Source organism: Gouania willdenowi, unplaced genomic scaffold (genome assembly GCF_900634775.1).
Source record: "Gouania willdenowi unplaced genomic scaffold, fGouWil2.1 scaffold_332_arrow_ctg1, whole genome shotgun sequence".
Lineage (NCBI taxonomy): Eukaryota > Metazoa > Chordata > Actinopteri > Blenniiformes > Gobiesocidae > Gouania > Gouania willdenowi.
The window spans coordinates 17,245-33,451 of NW_021145094.1; positions in this window are offsets into that span (position 1 = coordinate 17,245).

A 16,207-nucleotide genomic window follows, 5' to 3' on the forward strand; every position below is an offset into this window, starting at 1 on the left:
CTTTACCAGGGAGATATTTATTTATTACTGGTGATTGTTTTCCAGAGGTTTACTGGGCTTTTTACCAGTGATTAGTTCCTATTTCCCGTGGACCAAAGTGTGTTATTGTTGAAAACTACAATCAAAATAAAGGTAAAATCAGTTCTCATGTGTGGTGTTCTGTGATACAGCCGACAATAAAAGGTTTGTTTGTTTGTTTTTCCTGATAGACGTGATACGTCCTCCTGTCCAATCAGAGTCTTCCCAACCCCCAGACCTAAAGCGGAATTAAATAAAGCCGAATACACCTTTTTTCCATGTAAACCTCAATTCGGGAATTACTATTACCATGTAAACACAAAACACAACACTTTAATTTCGAATGATTTAATTCAGAATAACTAATTCCACATTTTAATTTAACATCATGTAACCGTGGCCAATGAAAATGATTTTAAAAGTGGACACAGATCTTTGATACAATGTTGAAATGTATTTTTTCTAAACTGTAACCAACTATTAGTCACAGGAAAATGAGATTACCGATAGTAAAGTTTTCTTAAAGGGGACATATCATGCTAAATCCACTTTTTTATCCCTTAAATGCATTTTGTTGCTTAGAAGTACAGAAAAAATCATATTAATCTCTTCAGGTTCTCCATAGATATCTTTATATTCTGTTTTGCTCATATTTTTCAATCTGTTTTGATTTTTCTATTCTCTATTATGTTTTTTGAACTATTACATCACAGTATTTGCAGCAGAACTGCCAAATTAGTTCATCAACTCCAGGTCCAACACTTAGAGCAATCCACCATTTTTATTTCTGGCTTTTATTTTGTAGTCCAAGCTCCAGGATGCAGAAGTTACGAGAGGATAAGTCAAAATGTTGGGTTGTTGGATGTAGTAACCCACACGCTTCATTACACCGTCTCCCAGCATCAGAACCTTTTCAAAGTGTCTGGTTGAGTTTTATTTTTTATAGAAATGTACCACATCTGTGGATAAGGTCATTTTAGTGTGTGTGAAGCACTTCAATGATGACTGCTTCATCAACCTCCACCAGTATAAAGAAGGATTTACAGAAAGACTTTGTCTGGTTGAGGGTTCAATTCCTTCTATCTTTGGAGACGATGAACAGAGCACTTCGGTAAGCTGTAAATAACGCTAAAAAGTGTGATGATAAGACGTCCCTGTCATTGTTTTGTTAGCATTAGCATTAGCACCGTCTTCATATGTTAGCGCTGTGTGCTCATTTTAGATCCTTGATGATATGGCCTACGTGATTTAATTTAAGTCTAAAGTTTTATTAGTCATTTCATTTTGACGTTTTTGTCTCTGAAAAGACTGTATTAAAATGCATTTCGTGACGTTAGCTTGGCGCTAGCGTTAGCTCGGTGCTTGTGTTAGCTCACTTGTTAGGGTTCTGCAGGTTCATCATCTTCATTTTCATGTCGCTCCACTGGGTCAGACTCTGGCTGGAACATGTAAGGCTGGATGGACAAGTCTAACGTTGTTGACATTGTGTAAATAACCTCTGAATAAAAAGTTTATGCGTTCCTCCAATTACTGAAATAAAACAGTTAAACTCAGTCCTGTCTCCGTGTGTTTGTCATCTGCATCTGAGCTTTTACCTGCCCCGTAACAGTACGATCTGGCCATAACGTGAGCTCAGCAGATGACAAACCCGGAGCGAGTTCGGCTCCTCCGGTAATTCATTTTCAGCACGCTTTAGCCAGTCAGGGAGTATTGTTATGGCAGCATGAAACACTTCTCTAGAATCTCTTAGAGTAACCAGGCATTGTCTCCCAGTTAACAAACCAGGTTGCTAGTCTACTGTCAGAGAGCCAGGTCCTGCCTGTAACCGCTTCTTTTCCTCCATCTGCTCCCGTTAATCCTCCCTGTGTCACTTCAGCTTATGAGCCTAGGGTTCCAGTCTCAGAAAAGTACGCAGGAAACCTCGGTACCTGTCCACCTTGCTCCTTAGTCTTCTTACTGGGTCTGCTAGAGAGTGGGGGGCAGCTGTGTGGAAGAGTCAAAGTCCTGTCACTAACTTGTATGGCTCCTTTCTCCAGGAGATGAGGAAAGTCTTTGACCCCCCCCCGTCAAGGGCAGAGACACAGGACGCCGGCTGGGGGGTATCCGGCAGGTGCCTCGCAGTGTGGAATGATGATGCCCTTCAAGATGCCTTCTACCGAGCTCTTCATGACTCCCTCAGGGATGAACTGGCCACTCGGGAGGTGACTCGCAGCCTGGATCAGCTCATCTCCCTGGCCTTCTGCCTAGACAACCGGCTCAGGGAGAGACACAGAGCGTTCAGCCAGGAGCTCGTCTCCCATCTCCGGCCGCCAGTCAGTACAGATGGACCCTCAACCACCTTCTTCCGTTCCCGAGCCCATGCAGATTGAGGCAGGCCCAACTCTCGTCCCAGGAGAGGGACAGACGCCGAGCTGCCAATGACTGCCTCTACTGTGGGACAACGGGCCACTATGTCGCCACCTGTCCAACTCGACCGGGAAAAGACCAGGCTCACCAGTGACTGAGGGGATACTGGTGAGTCGCACATTAACCGATTCCCCTCACCGCCTCCAGCTACCTGCATCCATCAGTCTGGGCACTCAGATGCTGTCCATCTCCGCTTTAACCCTAACCCAAACCCTAACCCTAACCCTAACCCTACATAGCCGTATCTCTTCTATCAAACTACAAAAATGGCCGAGCAGGGTGGAGTTGAACCAAGTGTCACCTGAAGAGGGGGTGGGTTATGAAGTGTCTCATTTGCATTTAAAGAGACAGCACCAAAACGAGTTGCTCTTAGAAACACATCAGAAAAAGGGTAGAAAAGGGGTGGAGAGACAGTTGTAAAAACCCAGTGAAAACCCAGTGAAAGGCTGACCACGCCCCGAGAAACTAACACTTTGGACACACTCAGTGGTCCAGAACCGTACTTCACAAGAACCCGTCTTCCACAGAGACAAACCATGGACTCATCAGAACCTAAGGTACCCTCTGGAAGCTCAAATTGGGCCTAAAGTACTTGCAGTCTCAGTTTCATCTCCACGCTGATCTCATGCTAGTTCTCTCATTGACACACACACACACACTGAAATCATGCTCTGCTTTCTATCTCTTCACCAAGTTTTTATTTTAAATTGTACATACTCTAACATTTATCCTTAGCTTAGTGAGTGTAGCGCTCTTTTAGTGTTTGTGTAAATAGGTTTACCTTGTTTGATTAATAAATGTTTATACTTTTACTATTGGATTGTGGTTCATGTATTTATGCAAAATAATATGATTCATTATTGTGAGTAGACAGTTTGATAAGGTATTAATAACTAATTAAGTGACTTAAGACACTTTAAACTATCTTAAGTGGCACTCCTATGACAAGTTATGAAATAATGATAATAATCATAATCCTGGTTGGTGTGTACATCCCACCGTCAGCTGATGTGTGCGAGGCACAGCACACACTCACAGATCAGATCCTGTGCATGGAGCGGACCTACCTGGACTTTAATAAAGGTAACCTCTCACACCAGCTCCACAAATACAGACAATTAATTAAATGTCCGACCAGAGAGGAGAAGACACTGGATCACTGTTACACCACACTAAGCAGTGCTTATCACGCAGTTTCCCGTGCTGCACTGGGCCTATCGGACCATGTGATGGTCCACCTGATTCCTTCATACAGACAGAGGCTGAAGCTCTGTAAACCTGTGGTGAAGGAATCTAAACAATGGACCAGTGAAGCAGTGGAGAAACTCCAGGAGTGTTTGGACTGGACTGACTGGGATGTTTTCAGGTCTGTGAACAGTTCTCTGGATGAGTTTACAGACGCTGTGACGTCCTACATCAGCTTCTGTGAGGACAGCTGTATTCCATCAAAGACCAGGGTGAGTTATAACAATGACAAACCCTGGTTCACAGCTAAGCTCAGAGGGCTGAGGGCAGACAAAGAGAACGCTTTCAGGAGTGGAGACAGAGCCAGGTACAGAGAGTCGAAGTACACGTTTGGAAAGGAGGTGAGAAAAGCCAAACGTTTGTACTCAGAGAAGCTACAACATCAGTTCTCTGCTAAAATTCGAGGAGATCGATCATTTAAAGCGGTAGCTCCTCACCTTTGGAATCAACTTCCACACACTCTGCGCATGCTGGACTCTGTGGATGTTTTTAAAAATCAACTATAGACATACTTTTTAGGGAGGCTTTCTAGCCACACTATTGTATCTGCCCAATGTAGGCTTTGTATGGACCCTTTTATTTCTTGCTTTCTACCGAAACTGCACTGTACTGGCATATGTTATTGTTATTGTTTTAAACTGTAAAATGTGAAGCACTTTGTGACCCTGGTCTGTGAAAAGCACTATATAAATACATTTTACTTACTTACTAACGACTGCTTCTGTCTGGAGAGGGCTCAGGCAAATTACAAACTACAAGCCCAGAGCTCCTGCTGCTGCTAACGACCTCTGCCTGGCCAACAGTCTGAATAACTTCTATTGTAGATTCTACAGACAATGGGACAGACCTGACTCCAACCCCCCTCACACCTCTGACCAGCCTCACTCCAACACCTTCACCCTCCACATCAAAGCTACAGTCTCACCACAGCTGCTTACAGAGGCTCTCTCCCCTATCTTCCCCCCCCCCCCCCCTCCCACAGAGACACCTTTCTCCATCAAAGAGAGAGATGTAAATAGACTTTTCAGGAGACAAAACCCCCGTAAGGCTTGTGGACCGGACTCTGTCTCTCCTTCCACCTTAAAGCACTGTGCTGATCAGCTGTCTCCAGTGTTCACAGACATTTTAACACCTCACTGGAGACATGCACCGTACCAGCCTGTTTTAAGGTCTCCACCATCGTTCCTGTCCCTAAAAAGCTGAGGATCACAGGACTTAATGACTACAGACCCTCTGACATCTGTGGTCATGAAGTCCTTTGAACGCCTCATGCTCTCCCACATCAAGGACATCACTGACCCCCACCTGGACCCCCTGCAGTTTGCCTATAGATCCAACAGGTCAGTAGACGATGCTGTAAACCTGGCTCTCCACTTCATCCTCCAGCACCTGGACTCCCCAGGCTCCTACGCCAGGATCCTGTTTGTGGACTTCAGCTCTGCTTTCAACGCTATAATCCCAGCTCTCCTTCAGGACAAGCTTTCCCAGCTGAACGTGCCAGACTCCACCTGCAGGTGGATCACAGACTTCCTGTCTGACAGGAAGCAGCACGTGAAGCTGGGAAAAACCATCTCTGCTTCCTGGACCATCAGCACTGGTTCTCCAGTCATCATCTCATCTCTGATGGAGATGAGTCTGACTACAGTTGGAGACAGACCGGCTGGTGTCCTGGTGCAGCCAGAACAACCTGGAGCTCAACGCTTTAAAGACAGTGGAGATGATAGCAGACTTCAGGAAGAACCCAGCCCCCCTCACCCCCCTCACCCTGGGAGACTCTACAGTGAGCTCTGTGGAGAACTTCTGCTTCCTGGGGACCATCATCACTCAGGACCTCAAGTGGGAGCTGAACATCAGCTCCCTTATCAAAAAAGCTCAGCAGAGGATGTACTTCCTGTAGCAGCTGAAGAAGTTCAGTCTGCCAACAAAGATGATGGTGAACTTCTACAGCTCCATCATCCAGTCCATCCTCTGCTCCTCCATCACCATCTGGTACGCTGCAGCTACGGCCAAGGACAAGGCCAGACTGCAGCGTATCATCCACTCTGCAGAGAAGGTCATCGGCTACACTCTGCCCTCCCTCCAGGATCTCAACCCCTCCAGGATTTTGAGGCGTGCAGGAAAGATTGTGGCCGACCCCTCCCACCCCGGTCATAAACTGTTTCAATCTCTCCCTTCTGGAAGGAGGTTTAGGTCCATCAGGACCAGAACCTCCAGACACAAAAACAGCTTCTTTCCCTCTGCCACTCTTCTAAGATTTCATTAATTATGTTTTGGGACCATTTCTCATATTTCTGTAGGTTTTTTCCTGTTAAACATGTGGCTGTGGGCTAGCGGTGTAGCTAACGTCTTAATCTCATGTGATTTCAGCGTAACCATTCAGACTTTCTAAATCATGTGAAGCGTTTCAAATGTTAATTAATAACAGTAGCTGACTCTATTAGCTCTATTTAGCATGTTTGCTATGATCTCAAGAAGTAGAATAGCAGCAAAGTTCTGTACTCAGGTAAAGATGATCAACCACAGGAAACAAAAAAGAGATGGAAAGTGGAAAGAAATGTGGAAACGTTCTAAAAGGAAAAAGGAAGTGACCAGCTGCCATGGTCATGTGACTCATGACAAGTGGATTCAACAAGAAGCAAAGTAATGTTGCTCATCACTTCTGATGATCATGGAGGTTTAACATCTTATTAATTACACCTATTAATTTGTATTGTTGTAACTGTCTCTTATTGTAACTTTGATTGGTTGGTTTATAATAAACAATAAAATACAGTAACTATGAAGACTTCACTAAATAATACCATACGAGATACTGGGTTCAAAACATATATATATATATATTAGTTCATTAATCAGAGTTTTAGCCTCTGAAAAGTCACTTTCTGAGCAGTTCTAAAATCGGGCTGTTTTGGGGCTTACTTATGCATATTCATGAGTGGGCGTGTCTATAGACTAGAGCTGCAGTCGACCAAGACTATGACACACGTAGCGATTAGTCGAGAAAAAGAAAAGAAAAATGTAGAATGAATGATCAGTTGCAGAGGAAAAAGCAAGGAAAAAAGAGGAACAAATATTTAGTTTTGGTGTTTTGTGGTGATGATTTACTTTTAAACACAGACCATTTATGATATGAACCTTATTCAAGCTTTGACCAGAACCTGACAAAGCAAAAGTGAAACCTACAGGTCTGACAGACATTATATATTTATATCAGAGTCTGACCTGAAACCATCAATTAAAACCTATATTTCCTCATACAAATGACATATTTATGTTAGTTTTAGTGGTAAACCTGTTTTTATTAATAAACTGTTGGTGTCAACATCAGAGGTTCATTCCATAAAGCGTGTTATGTTCAAACTCTGAGTATGTTCAGGCTCAAATGAGGGAAACTCTGAGTATCTCATTCCTAAACGTGAGGTATGTTCTTATCTGAGTATGTTACCATGGCAACATTGTCCATGAACTAAACCTGGTCACTGGCAGGTTTTATCAAAGAAACCCTGGGTTTCTACCTGGCTCCGCCCACCTGAACACTTTAATAAACCTTAACACTTTTCTCTGAAACACATTAGTGACATCACACACCACAGACGTGTTCACATCATTACTAATGTTGTGTTGTTGTAGATGTAGATCATTAAGTGAAACACACTGAGAGGTTGATCTACATTAAAACATCTACTGACGTCTGTAGTAAAGTTCACTGAATACAAACCTGTAGATAATATAAAGGAGGAGATGATCATTTAAATTAATACACTTTTAAGGCTCAATTGTTGTTTTATATTGTTATACAGTTAAATTTGGAGATCATACCTCTGAGAAGTAATGATGACGCAGTGAACTATGACGCTGCACTTGAAAGTGATGGGTCGCGGGTTCGAGTCCCGCTTCAGTGTTTTTTTATGACATTTTTTAGGACATTGAGATGACTCTGGTTATAATATTACATAAAAAAATCAATATAAATGATGCGATATCAAGCAGCATTTACTATCTTTATATCCAGCTGTGGTGGCAAAATTGATTAATTATGTATACTCCTATATTTGCTTTTTGATCTCATTCAACTTAATACCCCAATTTGTGACTTTCCACTCCTGTCTGATGTCTTTTCCTCCTCCTGCAAAGTCAGTGGCCCATACTCCCATGATACAGCTTCTCTAAAGGAATGTCAGTTGGCCTCAGTTTAATCTCCAAGGCCAGAGCATGTCCAAACCCACCCCGACATCGGAGGTGTCACCTCCGGCAGACTGACCTTCCCCCCCTGGTCTCTTCTTTGTTGTCTGTGGAAGAGGGGAGGTGGGACAGTGGGGTATAAATGTGTGTGAAAGGAACTTTTGGTCCCTTCTTCGCATCTCTCCTCTGGCCAGAGGAGACCACTTCTTTGTCTATCCCGCTTTGTACCTTTTTATTTAGTTTAGATTAAATCATTTTTTATTACTTCATCATCTCTCCTGTCTGGTCTTCATCATTTATCACCACAGAGTGTGTTTTCAAGTCAAAGACGAGGTAACCGTAAATTTCACCGTAACAATTGGCGTCACTGTAACAGGATCCATCTTCTGCTCTGAAGGGCTTCTACCGCGGACCGGTACCCGGAAAGCGGACGCGCTTAAAACCCTAAAGCCAGCTTTTAATGGTATGGGACTCCGAGTCTGCCCCGCAGTGGTCTGCCTCTCGACAGAGACTGGATCACGAACCATCGGCTGATCCTCAAACACCAATTCGGACTACTAAGGTAAAGCTGCCTTTATATATATATATATATATATATATATATATATATATATATATATATATATATATATATATATATATATATATATATATATATATATATATATATATATATATATTCGCTCTGTGTTGATAGACAGGCAACCAGTCGAGCACTGTATTGATTTTCATCATTCTGGAGGTTCTCTCCCCCTTCAGCTGGAAAGACTGTAATGAGAAAGGCTCAAATGGTTGAAGTTCTTTGCTTTTTAATACTATAAGTTCCCTATACTTTTCTTCGGGCTCCGGTTATTTTTGTTCAGGCATCTAGGACGGCTGGTCATTATTTACTTTGATTTTGTTCAGGCACCTCCACGGACAGCCTGTGAGGTCCTGACCATAGAATAGACAGGCAACCAAAGTTTCCGAAACACCCTGGTGCCGTATACCGAGTTCACCTCTGTACTGAGACCAAAATGGATTAAAACCCCAAACCTAACCTAATCCAATAAACTGTAGTGAAGACTACAGGGAGTAAAACACTAATAATGGGGATCAAACAGACAGATGAAGATATCAGTGGGATATTACTTTGGATAAGTTAGTACTATTTATAGAAAATGAGTTCTTAAATATGATGAAGAATCCAATAAACAAATAATATATGCATACGCATATACATTCTTGGTATGATGTGAACTCGGATCATGAAACCGGCAAGCTTTCGGTGAGTTTTACTTTTTGTTTTAGTTTTTTTTTTAAACGTGTGAATGGAATCGGATTTGTCCCTTTGTTTGTTTGGCTTTGATGGTTCATTTTGGACGTGTATCGGCTACTCAGTTTTCTGTGTGGTTTGGCTTCTCTCTCAGCTGGAACGTACAGACGTGTGTTGTCCCCGTGCATGGAGAAACACACAGAGACAGAGAGATAGACACACACACACACACACACTGTTGGACTCTATCCAGGCGTAGTGCCCCTCATTGGCCAGTTTAGTGAAAGGTCACATGATTAAGACACTACATACTTGTAATACGGTCTGCTATTAATACATAGATTGCCAAAACTAACAATGTTGTGGCTTCTCACCTTTCCCTCTGCCTGCAGAATAGTGCAAAGCCATTACAACACTCAAACAAACACACAGATGATTACAGTATTTCATTTTATTTTATTTTAATATTACTGTTATCCTCCTCCATAAACCGCCACCTTAACGTGGTGGAGGGGTTTGAGTACCCGAATGATCCTGGGAGCTATGTTGTCAGGGGCTTAATGTCCCTGGTAGGGTCTCGCAAGGCAAACAGGTCCCAGGTGACGGGTCCAACTAAGAGCGGTTCAATAGCCATATATGTACACGAAAAAACAAAGGCAGTTCACGTCGCCCGGATTGGCGCTACCGGGGCCCCACCTTGGAGCTCGAGTGCGAGCGCCTGGTGGTCGGGGCTTTGCCCACGGGCCACGGCCGGGCAGAGCCCGAAAGGATGACGTGGGCCCGCCCTCCCGTAGGCCCACCACCCGCAGGAGGGATCATATGAGGCCGGTGCAATGTGGATCGGGCTGTCGTCCAGGGCGGGGGCCTTGGCGATCTGATCCCCGGCTACAGAAGCTAGCGTTAGGGACGTGGAATGTCACCTCTCTGGCGGGGAAGGAGCCTGAGCTTGTGTGCGAGGTGGCGAAGTTCGGACTAGATATAGTCGGTCTCACCTCGACACATAACAAGGGCTCTGGAACCAGCCTTCTCGACAGGGGTTGGACACTCTTCTACTCTGGAGTCGCCAATGGTGAGAGGCGCCGGGCCGGGGTGGCTATACTTCTTGCCCCCCGACTTAGTGCCTGTACGTTGGAGTTTACCCCGGTAGACGAGAGGGTAGCCTCCCTCCGCCTTCGGGTGGGGGGACGGATCATGACTGTTGTTTGTGCCTATGGGCCAAACAGCAGCTCGGAGTATCCACCCTTCTTGGATTCCTTAGAGTGAGTACTGGAGAGTGCTCCTTCTGGGGATTCCCTCGTTCTGCTGGGGGACTTCAACGCTCACGTTGGCAGCGACAGTGAGACCTGGAGGGGCGTGATTGGGAGGAGCGGCCCCCCTGATCGGAACCCGAGCGGTGTTTTGTTGTTGGACTTCTGTGCTCGTCACAGATTGTCCATAACAAACACCATGTTCAAGCATAAGGGTGTCCATATGTGCACTTGGCACCAGGACACCCTAGGCCGCAGTTCGATGATCGACTTCGTAGTCGTGTCATCGGACTTGCGGCCGCATGTCTTGGACACTAGGGTAATGAGAGGGGCGGAGCTGTCAACTGATCACCACCTGGTGGTGAGTTGGCTCCGATGGCGGGGGAGGATGCCGGTTAGACCTGGCAGACCCAAACGTATAGTGAGGGTCTGCTGGGAACGCCTGGCAGAGTCTCCCGTCAGAAGGAGCTTCAACTCCCACCTCCGGGAAAACTTCAACCATGTCTCGGAGGAGGCGGGGGACATTGAGTCCGAGTGGGCCATGTTCCGTGCCTCTGTTGCTGAGGCGGCTGATCGGTGCTGTGGCCGCAAGGTAGTCGGTGCCTGTCGTGGCGGCAATACCCGAACCCGTTGGTGGACACCGGGGGTGAGGGATGCCGTCAAGCTGAAGAAGGAGTCCTACTGGGCCTTTTTGGCCTGTGGGACTCCGGAGGCAGCAGACAGGTACTGACGGACCAAGCGAAGTGCAGCCACGGCAGTCGCCGAGGCAAAAGCCCGGATATGGGAGGAGTTTGGTGAGGCCATGGAGAACAACTTCCGGATGGCTTCGAAGAGATTCTGGACCACTATCCGGCGTCTCAGGAGGGGGAAGCAGTGCACCGTCAACACTATGTATGGTGCGGATGGTGCGCTGCTGACCTCGACTCGAGACGTTGTGGATCGGTGGGGGGAATACTTCGAAGACCTCCTCAATCCCACCGACACGCCTTCCAATCAGGAAGCAGGGCCCAGGGACCCGAGAGTGGGCTCTCCCATCTCTGGGGCTGAAGTTGCCGAGGTGGTTAAAAAGCTCCTCGGTGGCAGGGCTCCGGGGGTGGATGAGATCCGCCCGGAGTTCCTCAAGGCCCTGGATGTTGTGGGGCTGTCATGGCTGACACGACTCTGCAACATCGCGTGGACATCGGGGGCAGTGCCTCTGGATTGGCAGACCGGGGTGGTGGTCCCCCTTTTTAAGAAGGGGGACCGGAGGGTGTGTTCCAATTATAGAGGGATCACACTCCTAAGCCTCCCCGGTAAGGTCTATTCAGGGGTACTGGAGAGGAGGGTCCGCCGAATAGTTGAACCTCGGATTCAGGAGGAGCAATGTGGTTTTCGTCCTGGCCGTGGAACTGTGGACCAGCTCTACACCCTCAGCAGGGTCCTTGAGGGGTCATGGGAATTTGCCCAACCAGTCCACATGTGTTTTGTGGACCTGGAAAAGGCATTTGACCGTGTCCCTCGGGGATTCCTGTGGGGGGTCCTCCGGGAGTATGGGGTATCAAACCTCCCGATAGGAGCTGTTCGTTCCCTGTATGACCGGAGTCAGTGTCTGGTCCGCATTGCCGGCAGTAAGTCGAAATCGTTTCCTGTGAGGGTTGGACTCCGCCAGGGCTGCCCTTTGTCACCGATTCTGTTCATAACTTTTATGGACAGAATTTCTAGGCGCAGTCATGGCGTTGAGGGGGTCCGGTTCGGGGGCCTCAGTATTGCATCGCTGCTTTTTGCAGATGATGTGGTCCTGTTGGCTCCAACAAACCGTGACCTTCAACTCTCACTGGATCGGTTCGCAGCCGAGTGTGAAGCGGCCGGAATGAGAATCAGCACCTCCAAATCTGAGTCCATGGTTCTCGACCGAAAAAAGGTGGAGTGCCTTCTCCGGGTTGGAGATGAGGTTCTGCCCCAGGTGGAGGAGTTCAAGTACCTCGGGGTCTTGTTCACGAGTGAGGGAAGGATGGAGCGAGAGATCGACAGGCGGATTGGTGCGGCGTCTGCAGTGATGCGGAGTCTGCACCAGTCCGTCATTGTAAAGAGGGAGCTGAGCCAAAAAGCGAAGCTCTCTATTTACAGGTCGGTCTACGTTCCAACCCTCACCTATAGTCATGAACTTTGGGTCATGACGGAAAGAACAAGATCACGGGTACAAGCGGCCGAAATGAGTTTCCTCCGTAGGGTGGCTGGGCTCTCCCTTAGAGATAGGGTGAGAAGCTCAGTCATTCGGGAGGGGCTCAAAGTAGAGTTGCTGCTCCTCCGCATCGAGAAGAGCCAGATGAGGTGGCTCGGGCACCTAATTAGGATGCCCCCTGAACGCCTCCCTAGTGAGGCTCTCTCACACGCTTTGAGACCAGACATACAGTCACACACCCACATTCATAACTATGAGCGGAAACACAGGACCACCATAACTTCACACAGAACCCTTCTGTTTGCCACATGAGACCATGTGTGCCCATCATTTATCTTTGCTTTTATTCATTATGTTGCTCATTTATTTACACTGCTTTTGCCTTCATGAGAAAGACAAACAAAAGGGAGGAAAATAGTGTTACTGATAGGTTTGTTTTTGTTTGCTTTTCTTTCCTTTTATTTTCTCGTTGAGGGATGACCCCCACACAATGCAAGATATGGTTACATCCGTTGAAGAAAGAGCCCTCTGTTGCCTCAGCTTTTGGAGCTGAAGTTTTTATTTTTTATTCTTTTATTGGCCATGATTTTTTTTGAGCTCAATACGTTTTTTCTCCTTTGTTATTTCTGAACGATTCTTCTTTAAATCTTTTGTTTTTACTCAATTTCAGGAAAATTGAGACAGAGATTGAGGACTGCAGCCTCAGCCAAGTTTACATTTTGACCGATACCCTCATAAACAATCTGTACCTTACCCTTTTGAAGCTGCTTGCGACAGACAGCCTAGTTCAACATTCATCGTTTTCATTTTGCGCGCCTCCTCCTTACCGCGTCGGACTGTCTTGCTGGCCCGAAGCCACTCGACAGCAGGGGGGGTACCAAATTTTTCCTGAGAAAACTGTCCCATTAGTTGCTATGAGTACATAGGCAATTACTTTTCAAACAAGAAGTCCTGGTTTAATGTGCAGAAAAAGGATAATTCTTGCTAGGGGAAGCGCTCTTTGGGGGATAGTGGTCCACCTGATTTGATACATGCTTGGTAACCGAATACCGTTCTGAACAAATTTCTACGTTCTCTTAGAGTGAGGGTTATTAGAGGTTGCGTGCTCCGTTCAATGTTGAATAATATTAGGGGTGCCCAAAAGTCCTGACAAGTCCTGCATAAGTGTGTTTATATGTTGTGTTTATATGTTCTCCCAGTTCTTTATTTTTAAGAGCATACGTTGAGAGCCTCCCGCTGATTCAGAGGTTTTCTTAAATCTCTGGAGATACCAGGGGTGGAGGGGATTTCTCCCAGTTCTTTATTTTTAAGAGCGTACGTTGAGAGGTTCTCCGGCTGATTCAGATATTTGTCTTAAATTTCTGGAATTAGCAGCTGTTGAGAGAGTTGTGAGTTTATTAGTGCACGGCCGTGCCATTCCTGCATGATCAGCAGATGAGCAGACTGTCAGTACAACCATGGGCAATAATCTAAGTGTAGACTCTGCCAAGACTGACCTTACTGTTCATGTTCAGTGTCCATGTTTTTGTTGTTGTGTACACTTGTCTATGTCTTCATCTTAGTTGTTGTTATTGTGTTGTTTTTTTTCCAATATACAGGTCGCTGGCTGTATATTCAAAGGAGACGAATCAAATCAAACTAAAGAAAAGGGATATTTTAAATTATTCATTTAAGTCTTAATGTTTTCCTCTCTTTCTGTTTCTGAGTGTTTCCGAACAGAAAATGCCACCGCCTTTTCGACTCCGATCCTGCCTCCTCCAGCCGTCATGCCTGGTCACTGCTTCTTATGATGAAGGATGAGAATTAAAGGGAAGTATTGTCCATAACTATAACTGGGAAGCAAAGGGGAAATAGATTGAAATAGACACGTGACAATATGACATATTGTGGATGTCCTAACATAATATCTATTCCAGAGACTATAGAGACTTCCAATCCAACTGCGAAAGTGGGGACAGATCTTCAAATTTCCAAAGGGAGCGTACAGTTGACCCTGGCTTTGACCTTTATGGCTGAGGAGGAGGAGGTCGAGGAGGCTGGAGGGCACAAAGGCAGGTGGACACAAGGGAGAGGAAAACGGAGACAAATCCAAAATGATCAGATAAGTGATTTTCCAATGATATTTATCATATGGTTTTAAGAATCCAAATGTATTCTTATGTAAAAAAGGGAAGGGATTTTTTATTTATATTTTATCATAGGAAAATGATATACCTCAAAACCCTCCAACCATTTTCTTCCCCCACCAGCACTTAGCGTGCAAGACCATAAAACACCTTCACTGGGTTTAGACATTAAGAGTAAAATAAATGTTCTCAGCATGGGGTTGGTGGCCCAAACTGGGTCGCCTGAGATTTAAAGAGGGTCCTCCTGAAATTCTTAATAATTGATAGTTTAAAGTTAAGTAACTTCCGAGCATTTAAGGAAGCTCTCCAAATCGTGCTATGGCTCGTCACTCCTACGAATGGGATAAATGCAGAGAGCAAAAGACAATATGATTGTTCGACTCAACTTGACTTTAATTCTGTCTAACCTTAAAGGGCCAATAATCTTGCTTAACTCTGGTTCAGACACAGAATAGGAGACACTTTTGCCACCAATTTAGAAATAAATGAACTGACAAATTCAGCTCTATAAAATAATTAGATTATGTTATTATGTGTGGAGTGTTAACATTATTCAGAATAAATAAAGGATAGAATGAGATTTCTCCTTCATAAACAAGAGATAGTAAAGAGAAATAAAACAAACAATTTAAATAAACAACATTTATTTATTTGGTTAAACTTATTTGGCTTTCTCACATCTCCATGTCTCCCAATTGTATGCATTCATCTTGAGAAGACATGTAGTCACGCTCCACACTTTCCGTCTGACTTGCATGTCCTTCTCTGTCCGAACTCTCCGCCTTTGTCACACTAGCTGACCGCCGTAAATGGCAGGCGTCAGACTGTCACCAGGTGAGTGGGGTTTGGTATGGCCCCGATTCAAAACCTTGCCTGCCGACTGCTCTTTTCCCTGCTTATGCTAAATTGACACACGGTCAAGCCCATGTGTCAAAGGGTGGTATGGTATCTGCTGTTCAGACAGTGTGGTACACAAATGGATTTTCTTCCTTTACAGCCGAGTTTTGTCAGAAATGTATGATCTGTGCTAAAAACAACCCAGGCAGAAAGAAACCATTGACTAGCCAGACAGCCCATCCTCAGACATCCATGCCTTTTCATCACCTGTAGATGGATTTTGTTGAGCTAACACCATGTGAGGGAAAGAAGCACTGTTTGGTCATCATAGACATGTTCTCTAAATGGATTGAGGCCTTTCCAACCAAACACCAGACAGCCACGGCAGTAGCCAAAGCACTGCTAACAGACATCATTCCTAGGTGGGGCATTCCATACAAAATCTCTTCTGATAAGGGCACACATTTTGTCAGCCAGGTGATGACAGAGTTAGGACTAAGATTAGACATGGATCTTAGAAAACACTGCAGCTATCACCCTGAGTCCGCTGGGGCCATAGAAAGAGCTAACTGTACTCTGAAAAACAGGTTAAACAAGTGCATGGAGGGCTGAACTGGATCAAAGCTTTACCGCTTGCCCTCCTTCAGATGAGACAACAGGTCCATCCGAAATCTAAACTTTCACCCTTTGAAATCCTTTTTGGGCGGCCACCCAATGTGGGTCTATCCCC